The sequence below is a fragment of the Triticum dicoccoides genome, chromosome 3B (assembly GCF_002162155.2).
Source record: "Triticum dicoccoides isolate Atlit2015 ecotype Zavitan chromosome 3B, WEW_v2.0, whole genome shotgun sequence".
Taxonomy (NCBI): domain Eukaryota; kingdom Viridiplantae; phylum Streptophyta; class Magnoliopsida; order Poales; family Poaceae; genus Triticum; species Triticum dicoccoides.
Window position 1 is genome coordinate 824,357,538 of NC_041385.1, and position 10,000 is coordinate 824,367,537.

A 10,000-nucleotide genomic window follows, 5' to 3' on the forward strand; every position below is an offset into this window, starting at 1 on the left:
CTTCAATTCAATGACGGACTTCACCGATACCGATACCAAACCTAGCTTGAGAGAGATCGATCACAGGCATGTGGTGAACGATACCGAGAGAAAGAGCACTGAAATGAACCATATCGAGCACAGGTCTCACTCTACAAGTCAAGTTTGATGAGCTCTTAGCGGACCTGTGCCTACTATCTACTAAGTGTGTGCTAGGGAAAGAAAGCAAGCTGAGCAGTTCTCACTCTGTCCGGTGACCAAGAAAGCTTAAAGAATACCGTAAAGTGATCACTGAAACCTCATACCGATTCGCCACGTGAAAGCGGGGTTAAGGTAAGGCAGGAAAGACTGGCGCCGAAAGATATATATGTTTTGAAGAGAGAGATCCGCAGGCAAAAATATTGAAGGAAGGACTGACTGAAGGAAAGACCGTAGCAAAAGCCAAAGAAGATGCGAATCAGGAAAAGGGAGACGAGTTCCAGTTGTTAGAAAGACCAGTGCCCGGAAAAGCAAGTCGGAAGGGGATCCGGATGTTCAGTGCTTAAAGAAAAAAGATAGGTGTTGCTCTGTTGTTTGCTTTGAGGTTTCCCCTAGTTGGGGAGACCGAGAAGAAAACCAGTAGGAAGGCGATCCGAAGTCTAGTGTGAAAAGAGATAATTGCCCGCCTCTTGATGGAGAATTGAAAACATCCCAACGTATCTTTCACTAATTAAGTAGTAGTGAGGCGTCGGTACGTCAGCTGGAGAAGAATGCTTGCTTTTCGTATCACTGGTGTAGTGATTGACACGGTCTTCGCATATTGAACAACCTAAGAGTGGAAACACCTTAATCGCTTCTCCAAGCTTATCTATATATATTTCTCGATGGAAGCAGAAGGAAAGTCTTAAAGAAGGTGACAAGAAGAGAAACTTATTAGTTCGTCGTAGCCAACTTATCATTCCAATGAGAGGTCGAAGTACGATAGAAGTTATTGATACCGATTTAGGCGAGCAGCATAGCCTGGCAGAGCCAGAGGAAGAAGTCCGTCTTGTTAGCGAGTTAGCGAGTAGTTTCCTTTAGACGATTTCCGCGAGCATACTAGCTTTTCACGAACGCAGAGGAGAAAGAAAACCAACAACCAATAGGGTGAGGCAACTAACTACCAATCCTTTTATTGAATAGCCGCGGCGTGGGTAAACATAAAGAAGCCACAGAAGAAATCAAGCCAAAGGCTTCTCACTTTCTAAAGTAGTAAAAAGTGGATCCCCGCTTCGAGGCGCTTGGCGTAGATCTTTGAAAATCGTCAATCGGGAAAGCCAGCTATTATTGAGGGAGGCCAGGTCTACATACATAATATCAAGTTGCTCTAGTTGCGTGTCTTTCGTACGGAAAGATGGGTGTTTTTATCCAAGCAAGGGAATAGAATAGGTAACAACCCCCCCCCCTCACATCAAGCCTGTACGCTAGCTACCAACATATACTATGGAGTCCATGGCTACCTCCGCGGATGGAAGACCGTAGATTTTTCACTTTCGCTGAAGAGTTGAACTCTGACTGAAAGGACTTGACACATTGCCAAGGAGATTTTATTAGCCAGCTGTGGGATAGAGATCTGCGGTAAACGAGCGATAGCCTCTAAAGAGTGCCGAAATAGGATTGGTTCCTTTTTCTAAAGATCCGAGACTGGTGAACGTATTGCATAATTTAAAGAAGCCCATTTCATTAGAGGGAGGGAGCCCTTCCTACCTTTCTTTATTTAAGTGCTAGTGTCAAATGAGACAGTTGCCCGCCTTGGAGGGTTGTAGCGAAAGCTCCGAAGTCCACTTCTTTACCAACTTGAATTCATAAGGAGACCGAACTCTATTCATGCTCAAGTGAACCACGGGTGATGATATTCCGCTGTTCTGAAATCAAATAGGAAACGGATGGCGCTTGAGTTTTTGATCTCGCAAGCAAGGAAATCTATCTTTATTCCGTGGGTCAGGGAGCCTGTTATGAGTTGGCTTTGGGACAAGCCCTGTTTCTTTAGACGAATCTGCCCTAGAACTCACTTTTGAAACCCGTTGAAGGAAATCCCGATAAAGAGAGGGAATGTGCTATAAAGCTTCCATTTTTCTTCTACACATTATACGTTACTCATTGGGTTGATAACTGAGGATAGATCGCATCAATTCACTAAAGAAAAACTGCTTTTCCTGAGATTTCTGGCCCGATACCTTCCTGCCGATCCGGAACGGCGGATTCAGCTTCAATCCGAGGGCTTCCTGTGGCTGTTTCTGATTGACATGCCTGTTTCAAAGTGCAGTTCTCCAGGTCACAAGAGATAGAGATAGAAATGATCCCTGGCCGAGTCTAAGATCTTGGGTTGTTGGGATAGGATTGCTTGATTCCAGTTGTGAGTGGTTGATCAATCTTTTCTTTAACTGGTCTGCCGGATCACTTCCACTGAGTCCTGAAACCTTTACTTAGAACTTATATGTAAATTTTGCCACTGATCCCCATTTCTACAGCTTGCTTTTAGTTGACGGTTAGGTTAGTTCGTCTACCCACACTGGACTGGCATCAACAACGACTACTCGAACTAGTTGTCCATCAACAACAACAACTACTCGGATTAGTAACATTCCTCAGAAATAACATATATCAAAGTCGAAGGAAGAGCGGAAACCTGCTTCCCCAGAAACACAGCTGTGCTTCACTTCCTTGCCCAGAGACCAGAATATGGATTTGGAAAATGAACTTGCTCTTGATCCTCGGTCGATGGTTGATAGCTAGGCTTTCAGGGAATCAGAAGTTGTGATAATAGGCCGGCCAGTCCGGAACGTAGAGCAGATCTATCGGAGAACAGGGAGCAGGAAATTCTTGCTTGAATGCCCGGGGCAAGCTCCAGCAGATACAACAGATCCATATCCATAAACAAGAATGAAAAGCGGATTTCGATTAGTCAATGGATGCTATCCTGACCTGGCAAGAGATCCTGATCATTACGAGATGCTAATTTTAAACCTCCAATGCCTTAGAGCAGCAAATCCATCAACCCCGGACAAGAAAATCAAACAAAGTAGTGGCCAGGCTCAAGAATGGGAAAGTCAAGTTCTAGTACGGCTATCGCGATGTGGCCAATGGATAATAAATAACTTGCTAACCCAACCCAGCAATCAAACAGATGCTAGCAACGACTTTCGCGCTAGAAAACCAAGCCTTGGATCTCCACATAGAAGACAATTCATTCCAATACCAATGAAGCTAAGGCAATAAAGCAAAGGCAAGTTCCAATTATGTAGTGTAGTCGCTCTCATCCCCAAAAGGAAAGAAGATTTTTGGATTTCACCCACTATTCGTTCCCTCTATCCGAACGACACCACTGATCCGATGCCAACTCTTTTAATTGACATTAGTAACATTTTCCACACTTGCTTCTGTTCTCCAATTCCTATTCTCATTCCAATTCTCATCCCATCCCTCGAGATAGCCGGGCCAGTGATTCTCTTTAAGGATCGAACTATAGCAATAGCAAACAAACCGAGCGAGGAAGCTTACTTACCAGGGATGGATACCAGTTCAGATGGATTTCCGTATTCACTTATGAGGCTCGAATCTCCTCTTCCACACTGGCGGCACCTAAGTGAAACAGAAGTTTTCTTATCAGCGGACTGGGTATCGAGGTCAAATAGCAGTACGTACTGGCAGCCTCCCGATGTGGGGTTCCAGGGCAGAGGTCAGAGAATCTATATGGTCGGTGTCTACGCATGCTTGAATTCCAGATCCATAGCTGTCAAAATGACGTTAGTAGGATCATCGGTCGGGAGTCAAGTCAAGGGAGTGAAGTTGAGGGAAAAGCTCTTTCTCTCCAAGTTTGAGCACTGGCCTAAAACTGGATCAAAGATTGGAATCCGGAATCCAAGTCTCTTCTTTCTTATACGAATTTATTTCTTAGTAGAGTAATGTTTCCCTTTCCTTGACTGTCTTCCCGGAGAGATTCCTTGATTTCGGTATTTCACTACTCTAGTTGGAGTAACGTCCCTTGCTATCTTCATTCTGACCTTGCCCTAGCGGCTCACAGTGACAAATCGAGTTCAGGTTCTGATCTGGCTCGTACACTAAACCTTACCAGTAGCTCTTGCTCTTGCAGCAACTGTTGCACTACAAGCACAAGCTATTCTTCTAACTTGCTTGACACACTGATGGACCTTGACACACTGATGGAACAATGCGGCCGACTCACTCACCTGCCGCCCTTTAGTAGGAATCTGAAGAGGAAGGAGCCTTAGCTGCTTCTATTCTATGCAATTCTCTTCTCATCCCTGCGCCTGCACGGCACATAAACTAACAATCCTGCTACTTCTCCTTACAACAACTGCTGAAGCTGAGAGGCTAGGGGACTCGGGTCAGGGCGGGATGAGTGCTGCTATATGGTTTGAACCCTCTATCTGTAGATCATTCCTTTTACTGATTTCTAGCTTTTCGGAGGCACAAGTAGTTGATCACTTAGATGTACGAGATTCTGAAAGGATTGTTCTCACTAGGCACATCTTAGGAAGGATTCCGTGTCCCTCCAACTCCATCCATTGGGCGGCGTCTTTTCATCCGGAGAAGCTGTCGAAGCGATAGCCATGTCTGATCCCCGTATCTGTGAAAGGGCAAGGTCTTCCTAGTGGAGTCTAGAAAAAGAGCCGGGTATTCTGAGTGGAGTCTGGAATGAGACCTGCTGCCTCTGGCTTGACCATTAGCTGCTCTATCTGTTATTGGCATGGCATTCCTGAACCCATAGAAAAAGAAGGATTAGGAGACGTCCATCGAAATAGACTAGGAGGCCTCTCACTAGCGCTATATAAGCTGCCGGATTCCCTTTCACTTAAAGCCATTCCAACAATCTATTCGTCGTAAGCCCTTCTAGCAGCAATCCAAACGTCCCTCCATCTGCATCTCCCTAACAGTCTCTGCACGTGGATCTCTTCTACTAGTGATTCAATTGGGGCCAATCCTGCCGCATCCACTTCCTTCTATCAATTAGTGGAATCCCCAAAAGCGGAAGAAGTTCTTTGCGCTAAATACCTTCTTTGCAAGCCATGGTCCCACAACGGACCGAATTGGCCATCACAAAGCAGATTCATTTTATGATAGAAAAAGAATCTGCTTTCTTCTGGCACATGTATTTCTGAAAGGACTCCATCTTTGGAAAAGCTCGTTTGCACCTTGCATCGAATTAAACCACTCCTTTCACCGCGGATAAAGACTTGGTGGGTGGGGATGAGACGCTAAGGTAGGGTTCGGTCTGGATGAAACTATCTTTAACACGAGCTTCTTCCTTGTGCGAAGTACCAACTTATTGGAATTCAGCATTGCATATTAACTACCGAGATCTCTTATAAGTTTTGGGACCAGAACGAATTCTTCCTACAGACGCCGTAAAGGGTGCGGTTTAGCAACCAAGCGTACAATGACCGAAACCAACAGCTCCATCATTTCTGAGAACTTCTCTCTCGCATAGAGGAGATCTTGGCACTACTTTATGTGTTCAATCCAGGGAGCCGCCCTCTTCTTCATATCTTGCTTGATATTGGTTTCATAATGAAAAGAGGAAGGAGTGTCCAAGCGATGTCGCTTCTCTGCTCTCAGCTCTTTGCTCGAGATGATGTGATCTGATCGATCAGTCTAGAATCTGTAACCAATTGGCTAAGTCGCTAAGTCATTGCGGACACTTGCCATCCTCTCATATCGAAAGACGAACAACGACTTCCGGGGTAAAACGGAGGGCTAAAACCTGAGCCTCTTTTTCCATCCCAGGGGGTAGCGATTTCAAGAGTACTTGGTTTAAAACTTCCAGTTTATTCAAGTAGTTTCACTCGATGAAAAATGCATGCAAAATTCATTCTATTGCTGATTCTCTGTCAGGCATTACACCTCTGTCCCAAGCTGTTCGTGTTAAGGTGGCCGATGGCGCGGAGTTAACTTCCTTGTTTCTTCTGCTTGATTTGATCTTTGCAAGTATCTGCTGATACCGCTCCATCACATCAGCCAAGGAGCCCCACATTCCAGAGTGCAATGAATGCAACTCAGAAGCCATTCTTATCTGTCTATGCCCCATATCTTGGATCCGGGTCTGCGTATGAATAGTATTCATATCACAGCCGAGCAAGAGGATTGACTTACTCATTTCAAGCGGAAGTGGGGATTGAACCCAGTAGATACCTAGCAGCTAAAAGAGGTCCAAAGCACCGGATATGGCTCAAATAGTCCTTATAGAAATGATCTACGAACTATAACCTTTCGATAAGAAAGATTAGTTACACAAGATATATTATTCTGTCTCACTTCCTATAGAAACCAAAGGGAGAAGGAGTGGGAGTTGAAAGCGACAGAGATAAAGTACCAGCAGCTGTAGTCGTAGGTGGAAGCCTTTCTTTCTTCTTGCACGTATTGAGCTTGGCGCTCCTTGAGATCTCGGAATAGCTCCGAACCAGCGACCTTGAGTGGGTCTCCTCAAAACCACCGTAACTACCCGCTGCGAGCCATGGTCCTTGTATGCTAAGGCGGAGATTAATTAATTGCTGCCACAGCAGGCGCCTATCTGTAGACAGATTGGATCGATAAATATAAAAAAAACTTGTCAAGCTTTGCAAGGTCCCCTTCTCAGAACAGCAGCAAGTCAGCACCAGGTCAAATTCTCCAATTATGGTAATATACCATAAACAATCATCCTTTAGGAGCTATATTATCCCTCTAGGGGAGCTAGTATAGTTGGCCATAAGGTCACACCCCTTCTTCATTCCATTTTCTATTTTAGAACTTCGGGTTTCAAAGACTTTTCCCACAATAGAGGCTTTGTTCTTTTTGAGCAGAATGAATGAATCTAGTATCGACGGAATGGTATCTATCTTCTTAATATTCGTTTTCCAGGGGAATGAGCCAACCCACACAAGAGTGCCTACTAGCTTGTCACGAACGCAGAGGAAAAGAAGTAAGATACCCCCGCCCCCGAGCCGGGACCCCTTCTTCTTGTACCGCTAGTGGTCTTGGATGAAGAACCACAAGAGCAACCTGAGGTAGTCGAGGAGGAGCCACAAGAGCAAGATGGAGGTTAAAATGAGACAGGTGGTAATACTTCTTTGGAATTGCCGCTTGCACTACGCAGAGAGACTAGGACTAATGCTGGAAAGCCTCCGGTCCGATATGGCTATGAGCATGACATTGCAAATGGAGTTTCAGACTCTTATGTCTCACCCGCACACAAAGCATTCATTGCATCTCTACAATCAGTGTCTATTCCAAAGGATTGGAAGGCTGCAAAGCTGGATCCCCGGTGGAAAGAAAGACGCAATGAAGGAGGAGCTTGGTGCACTTCAGAAGAACAAGACGTGGGATCTTCTTCCACTCCCGGCAGGAAAAAGAGCAGTTGGATGCAAATGGGTGTTCACCGTAAAACAGACTCCAGAGGGTAAGGTGGATAGATAGAAGGCAAGGCTAATTGCAAAAGGTTATAGGAAGACGGGAGATAGACTATGATGAGACCAAAGCACCAGTGGCGAAGATGGACACGGTGAGAACCTTAATCTCATGCGCAGTCAACTTACTTTGGGTGGCCTTTACATCAGCTAGATGTGAAGAATGCTTTTCTTCATGGTGGTTATTTACAAGAAGAGATCCATATGGACATTCCTCCAGGTTTTGGAACAAACAGACTGATGGGAAGGTGTGTAGGCTCAAGAAATCTTTGTATGGCTTGAAACAGTCGCCACGGGCGTGGACAGGTTCAGGAGAGTTGTTTGTGGTATGGGCTACTCTCAGTGTAATGGAGATCATACAGTACCGGCATAGACGAATCCATATCACCATTTTGGCGGTGTATGTGGATGATATTGTGATTACTGGAGACGATGTTGAAGAAATAAAATGTTTGAAGGCAAGACTGGGAGAAGCATTTGAGGTAAAGGATCTTGGACCTCTTCGATACTTCCTTCGGATTGAGATTGTTCGGTCGAAGAAGGGGGTAACATTAAGTATAGTGAACAGGTAGCTGATTGTTTTACTAAACGAGTAGGTCCTTGTGAGGGTTTAGCAATTTGTAACAAGATAGGCATGTTAGATATCTTTAGCCGGGGGAGTGTTGAGTATTGGGCTGGGCTGTATAGTGTGTGTTAGGCCCCATGGCCCATGTACCTTGTATGTATAGCAGCACATAGGAGCAATGGAAGAGATTGATGATCACTCATCAAATAATACCCATGAAACGAATCCAGACTCAGTGAGTGGTGAAGACCACTGACCCCAATAGGAATACGGAAGACCTAATTATTGAAGAGAATAGTACAATTAACAACTAAACCTAAAGGGATCCACTTGTCACAGAAGCAGTCTATAACTAATAGGAAGCGCCTATCTCTTACTTGATATCTGATTGATCTTGCAGAGCCGAATTGTTTGAACTTGATCGACCTTAAACGCTAGTTCAATTCCAGGACGACATCATATAATATACGCGAGGCTCAACCAATTATTTTGATTAGACACTTCTCCTTGTTGAATGAGAATGAAGGAAGAGTGCCGAACGACTAAAGCTAACATCCAGCCCGGATACCTAAACTGAAGAGGATGTCCCACCATAGCAAGATATGATACAGACCAATTAACTGGTAAGCCAACCTTCCCCATTGCTTTTCTTTCAACTAACTAGAAAAAGAAGGGGGCTCTTACGCGACTAGGCCGAGGAAACCTCCACTACTAGCTGAACTGAAACACATCATCCCATCCATTCCATCAAGTAAGTACGGGTCCCCAGTGACATATTAAAGAATGCCAACTTTCTCCCAACCGGTCTGTGAGAAGAAATGCCTAGATACTCGGTATGAGGAGAGCTCGGTAAGCAGGCAAAGAGCAGGGTTTGGTAGGCTGAGCCTCTTCTGGGGCAGGAAATTGGTCTATACCCACAGTTGCTTTTGTTTTTGCCTCTTAGGGTGATTTGCGAAGTTGTTGTTTCTGACTGTAGCCTTTAAGAAAAGAAGTGTGTCTGCATCGATCGCATCAAGATTAATCTATGTTATTTTGCATACGCATTTCATTTCACTGGGCTGCGGTTGGCCTTAGCTTTAGTAGCAGGGTTGGCGCTTTCTTTTCAATGAGGGAATGGCTGGCGCTATCACCCATGGCACCTTCATCCTCAGCAAGAAGTGAGTAGTTGGCATTTCCGGTTTCCGAACAAATGGATACAAATTGACCTTGTGGATCCGATGATACCACGCCTGGGAGACTTTCAGAAGAATAAGAAGAAGAAGGCGGATTCAATTCTTCAAGTAAAAGTCAAGGGCTACTGGCAGTTTCCTATCAATAACGATCCTTTGGATCTATAATCATTGAAAGAGGTCTCTATATTACAACAATTGAGAGTTGCCTCTTGCTATCACTACCTCGTACCAATCAAGGAGCTCTAAAGCATGCTGAGCTGGCCGGGCGGGATCACTAGCTTCCGGTAATATGTGCTTGTCACTTCACTCGAGCCTTGAGAGAATCCGCCAAAGCCTATATCTACAAAAACGAAAGAGAAAGAAATAAGCAAATCTGAATAAGTTGATAGGAGGGAGTGCGGTGTTCTGTTCAAGATTTCTCTCAAGCCTAAACCTTCAAAGCTAACTAGTAGGCTTTGGATCCATGGCTCTGACCTGGTGGAAGGTACTCTCCAGTAGCAAAAGTGAGTTCTACGAAAAACAGTGATTCTGCTTTCCTCCGCAATTTGGCCCATAGTAAGAAAAGGTAAGGTTGCGTAAGATATGGGAACTCGTAACCGACTATCGAACACAACTGAGAGTTCACTACTGGTCAAGTACACCAATTCCGCTCATGTTAAACTTACTGGAAAAAAACTCTAGTAAAATGGTAAGATGAATCAGTCAAAGGCAATTCAATATCCAAATCATCATAATAAGAATAGGGCCTCGATCAGAGCATATACTACCAGATAGAGAGCGAGGAAGATGGAGGGGATTATGGTTCCAATTTGTTGGCAGGTGCTTTCGCTGTAAAAGCAAAGGAACTTTTCAAGAGTTTC

At 44.7% G+C, this 10,000-nt stretch overlaps 2 long non-coding RNA genes across 2 annotated transcripts in view; one reads left to right on the plus strand and one right to left on the minus strand.

The window, feature by feature from the left end:
* Positions 1-10,000, plus strand: part of LOC119278705 — a 35,388-nt gene that overhangs the window by 6,745 nt on the left and 18,643 nt on the right. The window lies entirely within an intron of this gene.
* Positions 4,469-10,000, minus strand: part of LOC119278704 — a 14,257-nt gene continuing 8,725 nt past the window's right edge. Inside the window, exon 3 of the long non-coding RNA XR_005137925.1 lies at positions 4,469-4,480. This is a non-coding gene — a long non-coding RNA (uncharacterized LOC119278704). The remainder of the gene's footprint in view (positions 4,481-10,000) is intronic.